This window comes from Canis lupus, chromosome 16, assembly GCF_048164855.1.
Source record: "Canis lupus baileyi chromosome 16, mCanLup2.hap1, whole genome shotgun sequence".
NCBI classification, from domain to species: domain Eukaryota; kingdom Metazoa; phylum Chordata; class Mammalia; order Carnivora; family Canidae; genus Canis; species Canis lupus.
In genome coordinates this window covers 29,392,877-29,402,211 of record NC_132853.1, presented here as the reverse complement: position 1 = coordinate 29,402,211, position 9,335 = coordinate 29,392,877, and the positions used below count along the sequence as shown (strand labels likewise).

Genomic DNA, 9,335 nt, shown 5'->3' with positions numbered 1-9,335 from the left:
TCTCTCTCTCTAATCAATCAATCGAGCAATCTTTTTTTTTTTTAAGATGTCATTCTATTGTCTTCTGGATTCCATTTTTCTGATGAGATGTCAACTGTCACTTGTACTGTATGTGTTGTTGTGGTTTTTTTGTTTTGTTTTGTTTTGTTTTTTAAGATTTTATTTATTTATTCATGAAAGGCACACAGAGAGAAGCAGAGACACAGGAAGAGGGAGAAGCAGGCTCTATGGAGGGAGCCCGATGTGGGATCCGAGGACCTGAGCCACCCAGGTCCCGGGATCATGACCTGAGCCAACAGTTTGAGGCAAACACTCAACCACTGAGCCACCCAGTTGTCCCTGTATAGGTGTTTCTCTGCAGGTATTTTATCTCCTCTGGTGAATTGTGAGATTATTCTCTTATCATTTTCAGCATTTTAACTATGATGGCCTTAGATGTCTTTTCTTTAATTCTGCTTGGAGTTTGCTAGGATTCTTGGGTTTGTAACTTGAAGTTTTTCTGCAAATTTGGGGAATTTCTTGGACTTTTTCTTCAATGTTTTTGGCCCCATGCTCTCTCTCTAGTTAAAATATATGTTAGCTTGCTTGATATTGCTTATAGGTTGCTGGGGCTTTGTTGATCTTTTTTCTTTCTATTCTTCAAATAATCCCTACTGATCTGATTTCAGCTTTATTCAGTTTTTCTTCTGAAGTCTCCAACTTGATGTTAATATCCTACAGTTTAAATTTTAATTTCAGATATTTTGCTTTTCCATTCTCGAATCCCCACTTTGCTCTTTTTTAATGGTTTTGATTGCTTTGCTGAGATTTCCTATCTATCCATTCATTTTGACTATATTTTCCTTTAAGGCCTTAAAACTATTTATAATAATAGCTACTTGAATATCCTTCTCTGTCAGTTCCAACATTTGTGATATTTTGGAGTCTCTTCTATTGATTTTTAAATTTGTTTGTTTTTCTTGGAGGAAGGGTCAAGTCTCCCTGCTTTTCCACATTAATAATTTATTGTGTGCTGGATACATAATATTTTGGATGATACATTTTTGGAAGTCTGGATTATACTATCTTCCTTTACAGGGTGTTGACTTTTGTTCTGCTAGGTTGTTAAATCACAGGCATGGCTTTTCGGCCAAGTCAGCTTTGGTTTTATTCTTTACTAAAGTATACCCACCAGAGGGGCACCTGGTTGGCTCAGTTGGTGAAGCATCTGCCTTCAGGTCAGGTCTTGGTCCTGAGGTCTGGGATAGATTCCTGTGTTGGACTCCCTCTTGGTAGTCTGCTTCTCCTTCTCCCCCTGCTTGTGCACTCTCTCTCTCAAATAAACAAAATCTTTTTTAAAAATAAAATAAATAAAGTATACCCACCAGAATGCATATATTTTAGTTTTGGCTTTGATCTTAGGGCTTGGCCCTTAAACTAAGACATATTCCTGACTCCTAAATCATGTCTTTTCTGGAGTCTCACCTGAAAGTTGAAGGAGCTCATAGAAGTCTTTCCAGTCTGGCCAGGTCAGAGCACTAACATCTCTCAGAACCACACAAACTCTACTATCACCAAACTCTCAATCCCACAACAGACAATCCCTACCAGGCCTTGCAAAGCCTCATACTGCAGCAATGCATGGCAGCCCCAGTTAAAGACCCATGGCGGAGCCCTGTGCAGATCTCCAGAATCCTCCTCCCCACACACAGCTTCCTTTTCTTCAGGAACCTGCCCTCCAATTCTTAACTTTTCAGTATCCCACTAATCCAATCTCTGTCCCCTCAGTTCTGCAAGATACCTTTCCACTTGAGATCAGTGACCCATAACACACAGGAGTTTGGGGCAATTGTGAGGCTTCCTTCACTTGTTTCCCTTCACAGGATCAAAGTCCTATGCTACTTTTTACCCAATACTTGAAAAAAGTTGCATAACATATTTTGTTCAGTTTTGTGGTTGTTCAGTGGAAGGGTAATTCTTGTACCAATTACTCTGTTATAGCCAAAAGTGGATGTTATCTGACATCAAATTCTTTCTTTTTTTTTTTTAAGATTTATTTATTTATTCATGAGAGACACACAGAGAGAGAGGCAGAGACACAGGCAGAGGGAGAAGCAGGCTCCATGCAGGGAGCCCAATGTGGGACTCGATCTTGGGACCCCAGGATCACGCCCTGGGCTGAAGGCAGGCTCTAATCCGCTGAGCCATCCAGGCTGCCCAAATTCTTTCAAAAATATTTTATTCCTCATGCTTTTGATGATCCTTTTGGTGGTGCCCTGAATTTAGGCCTAGTCCACTGTTTGGATAATCTAGCACCACCCTGTCTCCTATTTCTTTCTTTCTTTCTTTCTTTTTTTTTTTAAGTCATTTTTTTCTCTCTCTTCTCACTCTCTCTCTCTTTTTTTTTTAAGAGAGTGAAGAGTTTGAGTTGAGGGAGGGAGGGGAAGAGGGAGAGAGAGAATCCTAAGCAGACTCCATGATGAGCACAGAGCCTGACCCAGGTCTTGATCCCATGACACTGAGATCACAACCCAAGATGAAATCAAGTCAAGCATTCAACCAACTGAGTCACCCAGGTGCCCCAACTCTGTCTCCAATCTTAAAAATGGATTGAGATCAAGGGAATAAAGAAGACAAGCCACGGAATAGGAGAAATATTTGCAAAAAACATCACTGACAAAAGACAGTCATTCAAAATATACAAAGAATTCTTAAAACTTAACAAGAAAAAAAAACTCAAATAATAAATGGGCAAAAGATCTGAACAGATACTTTGCCAACAAAGAAAATAGATGGCAAATAAGTTTACAAATAGATGCTCCAGTTTATATGTCCTCAAAGAATTACAAATTAAAACAACAAAGAGATACGACCATATCCCAATTTGAACAGCCAAAATCTGGAACATTGGAATATCAAATGCTGGTGAGGATGTGGAGCAACAGGAACTCTCACTTATTGTTGGAAGGAATGCAAATGGTACCCCCACTTTGGAAGACAGTTTGGCAGTTTCTTACAAAATTTAATATATTCTTACTGTACCATCCAGCAATCATGGCCCTTGGTATTTACCCAAAGCAATTGAAAACTTACGTCCATCTGAAAATCTGCACACAGATATTTATAGCAGTTGTATTTATAATTGACGAATCTTGGAAACAACCAAGATGTTCTATAATGGCTGAATGGGTACATAAATTGTGGTACCTCTGGACAATGAAATATTATTCAGTGCTAAAAATAAATGAGCCACCAAGCCACAAACAGACATAGAAGAAGCTTAAGTTCATATTATTAAGTGAGAAAAGCCAATCTGAAAAGGCTATACGCATGATTCCAACTATATGACATTCTGGATAAGGCAAAAATATGGAGACAGTAAAAAGATCAGTGGTTGCCAGGGGCTAAGAGATGGTAATAAATGAATAGGCACAGCCAGAAGATTTTTAGGGCATTGAAATTATTCTATATAACACTATAACAATTGACACATGTTACTATGTATTTAGCAAAACCTATAGAATGTACAACACCAAGAGTGAACCCTAATGGAAACTTTGAACTTTGGATGATAATGCTGTGTTGGTGTAGGTTCACCAATTGTAACAAATGTCCCACTGTGGTGTGGGATGCTGATAATGGCAGAGTGTCAAGGGATATATGGGAACTCTGTACTTTCTGTTCCATTGTGCTGTGAGAACTGCTCCAGAAGCAAAGTCTATTTTTAAAAATGGATTAGGAGTCACCAAACTTGGCTGTTTCCAGAAATTAAATCTATGGTTAAAAATGAGAATTCAAATTGTCTATTAGCTATATTTTTCTTATTGTTATTGCTATGATTATTTGACAAGGGTTCTCAGGATTGTTCCTGAAAGGAGGTCCAAAGATTGGTTAGCAAACTGGTAGCATTAATGGAATAAGCATTTGAAATTCCAAGGGTTTTTGTAAGACAGCATTTGTTTTTAAAAATGGGATGGAATAAAAAAATAAAATACTGAAAAAATAAATTTAAAAAAATAATAAAATAAATAAATTTTTTAAAATACTGAATAAATAAATAAATAAATAAATAAATAAATAAATAAATAAATAAATAAATAAAAAAAAATGGGATGGGCAGAGGGGAGGTAACTGGGTGGTTCAATCAGTTAAGCGGCTGCCTTTGGGGGCACCTGAGAGGCTCAGTGGTTCAGCCAGACACCTTTGGCTCAGATCATGATCCTGGAGTCCTGGGATCGAGTTCCACATCAGGCTCCAGCGGGGAGCCAGCTTCTCCCTCTGCCTATGTCTCTGCCTCTACCTCTGTGTCTCTCATGAATAAATAAAATCTTAAAAAAAAAAAAAAAAAGTGGCTACTTTCGGCTCCAGTCGATATCAGTCAGTGTCCTGGGATGGAGTCCTGTGCTCTGTGTGATCTCTGGCTCCCTGCTCAGTGGGGAATCGGCTTCTGCCTCTCCCCTTGCTTGTGCGATTTCTCTCTTTCTCTGCCAAATAAATAAATAAGAACTTTAAAAAAAGAAAAAAGAAAAAAACAGGACAGGAGGAAGATGTATGTCGTTAAAAATCTTAATCTGATCAGACATGAAACAACATACATTTGAATTTACATTAAAAAATACAACTTTTAAAATATTGCATTGGTCATTATTATAAACAAGTTAAAAAAAAAAAAAAACAAAAAACCAAGCCCCGTATTTATGATGTACAGACAGAGCAGCTGTCAGTGGGCCAAAAGCACATTCTTGTTCTCATTTGTGTTTTGCTTTTTCCCTTTAACAATTTTTGCAAGAACATATTCTTAAGGGATTCGGCGCAAACCTTTTGCTCAATTCCTAATGCGTATTTGTTTCCTTCCATTCGTTCCTAACCGGGTGATGGGGAGGCAGGAGCCTGCCGGCTTGGCCACACCCCAGCAAACCCCCCCCCCCCCCCGGGAGCAAATGACAGACACAGAGAGAGAGAGAGAGAGAGAGAGAGAGAGAGAGGCAGAGACACAGGCAGAGGGAGAAGCAGGCTCCATGCAGGGAGCCTGACGTGGGACTCGATCCCAGGTCTCCAGGATCACGCCCTGAGCCGAAGGCGACGCTAAACCACTGAGCCACCCGGGATGCCCAAGCTAGACACCTTTTGACTCAAGTTGTGATCCTGAAGTCCTGGGATCAAGTCCTTCATCGGGCTCCCTGCAGGGAGCCTGCTTCTCTCTCAGCCTATGTCTCTGCCTCTCTCTCTGTGTCTCTCATGAATAAATAAATAAAATCTTAAAAAACAAAAACAAAAACAAAAACAAACCATGTCTTTCCAGTGGGCCAGCAGGTCTCTAAGTGTAGTCTGTGGACTACTGTAGGTCCTCAAGATGCTTTCGGAGGGTCTGTGAGGTCAAAACTATGAAGATGTTGTCTTTCAATTATGTTATATGTTTGCAATGATGGTGCAAAAGCAGTGAACTGCCACACTTTTGCATGAATTGAGCCAGTGGTACCACTTGGGCTCTGGATTCAGAAAGAAGAAAAGAAAAAAAGCCAGTTGCCTTAAGAGTGTCCTTGATAGAGCAGGGACAATTACTGTTATGAAACCATGACCTTTAGAGGAACATTTGCTGCCACAGACCATAGAACAGTGGTGTTCTCACGGAAAGGCATGTTACATGGTGAGCCGAACTGCTTTTTGTGGAACACCATTGTTACTTGAAATAATTACTGACCGAGAACATGTGGCTGTTCAGACATGGGTCTGGCAGACATCTGCTTGACAATGAGCCAAGTGAGTCTCTCACTTCAAGAGCAACTGACCGTGTTAGTTGCCAATGAGAAAATTTGGCTAGAATTTTGGAAATCTATCTGCTATAGTGAACTGACAGTTTCCAATACTTAGAGGCTGGCTTGATGAGATCAGATATTTGGCAATATTAATAAATGTAATTTTAAAAAATCACGTAATTAAATGTTTGGGAGATGGCAGATTTCCAGCAAGGTCTGCCAGTACAGCATCACAGAAATTTCCCTGCCCTCCAGTGAGGTATGGCCACGACCTCCCAACAGGCCCTCATCAGAGCCCCGGGGGGGTGGGGGGAGTGGGCAGAGGTCTTGAGGAGTTAAGAATTAGTAATTCTTGATACTAAACTTTTCCTGTTTGAATTACTGTGCGGTTTCTCTCTAATTGGATCTAGGCCTTGCAAGCCAATGCTGAGAACAGAGCCCAAGGAAGAAAAACCAACCAGTAGTCATTACTGTGGGGGAAAGGTAATCCTGCTGGTCCTCCTCATCTTTGAGTGGGAAGAGCTGTCTACTTGACATGGGGGAAAGAGGGCATGGGTTGAAGGAGGAGTTTGGAACAGCTCTTTTAGACATAAATAAGGAAGTTAAAAGAACCAAATAGTACCTACATTCTGAATAGGATAGTTCTCTCATCTGGGAAGTTTTTCTGAAGTCATCCCTTTAGAACAGTTAAAAAGGTTGTGAGTGAATGACCCAACTAATCCAGATTTGGAAGTAGCTAAAAAAAAAAAAAAAAAAGTTAGCAGGTAGGAAGTTAACACCACAGTGCCCCAGATGAGGACGGCAAAGCAGAGGTCAATTATATGAGGCATGTGACTGGAGCTGGAGAACCTGCAGTTTTCAGAAGGGAAAAAAAGATCCAGCAGGATTTTGGACTAATAAAGTGTGGATCGCATGCAGCCTTTTTAGAGAGAGGTGAATGTCTAGGAGCAAAAGCAGTTTAGAATTTAACGCTGACCATGGCCATTGCAGCACTACTTACGATAGCCAAGATGTAGAAACCTAAATGCCCATCCACGAATGAATGGATAAAAAGCATGGTACATACACACAAACCACAGAGTATCATCAGTACCGCCTAAAAAAAAAAGGAAATCCTGCCATTTGTAACAACATGGATGGACCAAAGGGCACTATGCTAAGTGAAATAAACCAATTGTAAAGATACAAGTATTTCCTGATTCCATTTCTATAAACAGTTAAGAGGGTAGGTCTCTGTGAAGTGTTGTTACCATACACACAAAAAACAAACACAAAAGCAAAACCCGGCAAGAGGAAACTTTTGGAGGTCATGTTCATTAGCTTGACTGTGGTAATGGTCTCATGAGTGTATGCAGATGTTCAAACTCATCAAACTAAACATATTTAATGCGTGTAGTTTTTAGGATATCAATTATACCTCAATAAAGCTCTTTAAAAATAATTTTTAAAATCTAAACAAAGTAAAAACAAACACTCAGTTAAAAAACAAAAAAATGGGGCGCCTGGGTGGTTCAGTCCATTGTGTGTCTTCCTTTGGCTTGGGTCATGATCTCAGGATTCTGGGATCGGGTCCGGCCTTGGGTTCCCTGTTACCTCTGTCTCTGCCTCTCCTCTGTGCTTGTGCATGTGCACTCTAATAATTAAAATCTTAAAAAAAAAAAAAAAAAAAAAAAAAGAACGTAATGGTGAGCAGACAACCCGAGGATGGACCAGACTGAGCTGTGGGGGCAGAAGGCTCATTAGCCGGAAGTTTCATGTTCCAAATGACACAGGCAGCAGGCGGGAAGGGTGTAGAGAGCATACTACTGCTTACACTCAGGCTGAGACACAGGAGCTTTAGGGACAGCCACTAAAACACCTTGGGGAAAAATACTGCTCTGAAACTACACTAGACTTTCTCCTCTAGCTGTATTGTCTTTGGCAAGTTACTCAATATTACATTGAGAGGAGTTAGATGTGTAACTACTTGAAACCAACAGGCTAGAACTGGTCTCTTGAGTACTCGCTACTTCCTCATCTATAACAGGACCACCAACCCAAAACAAGTGAGGCAAAGACTTCGTCTCTGGCAGGTACTCTTTGCCCAGCATCTTTCTTCATCTCCCTTCTTCTCTCTCACTCCTGGGATAAACTGTATAGACTTGCCACATCAGACAACGATCTGATTTCAAGCAAGAAGAAATACAGCTACTTTTTACATGGTGATCCAGTAAATACACATGGATATATGTAAATTCTGCTTTCTTAAAGATTTTATTTATTTGAGAGAGAGAGAGAGAGAGTGAGCGCACGCATACACAAGCAGGGAATGGAGAGGCAGCGGGAAAGGGAGAAGCAGGCTCCTTGCAGAACAGGGAGCCTGACACAGGAATCAATCCCAGGATCCTAGGATCATGACCCAAGCCAAAGGCAGACGCTTAAACAACCGAGTCATCTAGGTGCCCCTGTAAATTGTTTTATAAAGAAAATGGAAATTTATTGGATACAGTATTTTTCTATCATACTGCATCTGTCAAAAAGGTTGTGCCCTCTAATTTGACATCATGACCCTTCTAGTAACTTGAAAAACACCACTAGAGAGGAGAAAGGGGACTCATAAACTGATTATAATCTTGAAGAAAAGACACCCTGAGGTCAACACTTCCATTTGGTCAATGCTTACTATCTTTTTTTAACTGAAATGTAATTGACATGTAACAGTTTCAGGTGCACAACATGACTCGATATTTGCATATACCCTTTGCAAAACAATAACTACAATAAACCTAGCTAACATCTACCACTATGTATGGAAAACATTTTGCAATGAGAACTTCTAAGATCTATTCTCCTAGAAACTGTCAAGTATAGAATATGGTATTATTAACTATAGTCACCATGCTGTACATTACATGCCCATGACTGATTTTATAACTGGAAGCTTGTACCTTTTACCCCTTTTGCCCAATTTGCCCACCCCTCACCCCCTACCACTGACAACCATGAATCTGTTCTCAGTATTTGAATTCGTTTTGGAGGGGGAGCAGGGGAATGATGGTGGTGATGGTGGTGATGTTTAGATTGCATATAGAAGTGAGACTATACAATATCTTTCTCTGACTTACTTCACTTAGCATAGTGCCCTCAAGGTCCATCCATGTTGTCGCAAATGGCAAGATTTCATTCCTTTTCATGGTTGAATAAAAAGTACATACATATACATATACCACATTTTCTTTATCCGTTCATCTGTCGATGGACACTTGTTTCTGTATTTTGCCTATTGTAAATAATGCTGCAACAAACATAGGGATGCATACTGGCTGCACCAAATTTATATTCCCACCAACAGTGGATTCCCTTTCCTCCACACTCTCACCAACACGTGTTATTTCTTGTCTTTTTGATAATATCCATTCTAACAGTTCTGAGGTGATACTGAGGTTTTGATTTGCATTTCCCTGATAATTGATAATGAATGATATTGAACATTTATTCATATGCCTGCTGCCACTTACTAGTTACCTTGTTTTTCAGATCCTGGAAAGAAAGTGTGCTATGCAAGAACCCTAGTGCCAAGATCCAATCATTCACGTTGATCTCACTCCTTCTGGAGTAACA

The 9,335-nt window shown here is 40.1% G+C and overlaps 1 long non-coding RNA gene across 2 annotated transcripts; it reads right to left on the bottom strand.

Moving 5' to 3' along the window:
* LOC140606459 (uncharacterized) lies at positions 1-6,471 on the bottom strand. Of its 2 annotated transcripts, XR_012008780.1 has the most exons (3): positions 6,362-6,471; positions 5,269-5,468; positions 1-4,463 (listed from the first exon to the last, which is right to left on the bottom strand). It is a non-coding gene; the product is annotated as an uncharacterized lncRNA (long non-coding RNA). The 2 variants fall into 2 exon arrangements; XR_012008779.1 differs by having other exon boundaries at positions 1-5,468.
* Between the last annotated feature and the right edge of the window lie 2,864 nt (positions 6,472-9,335).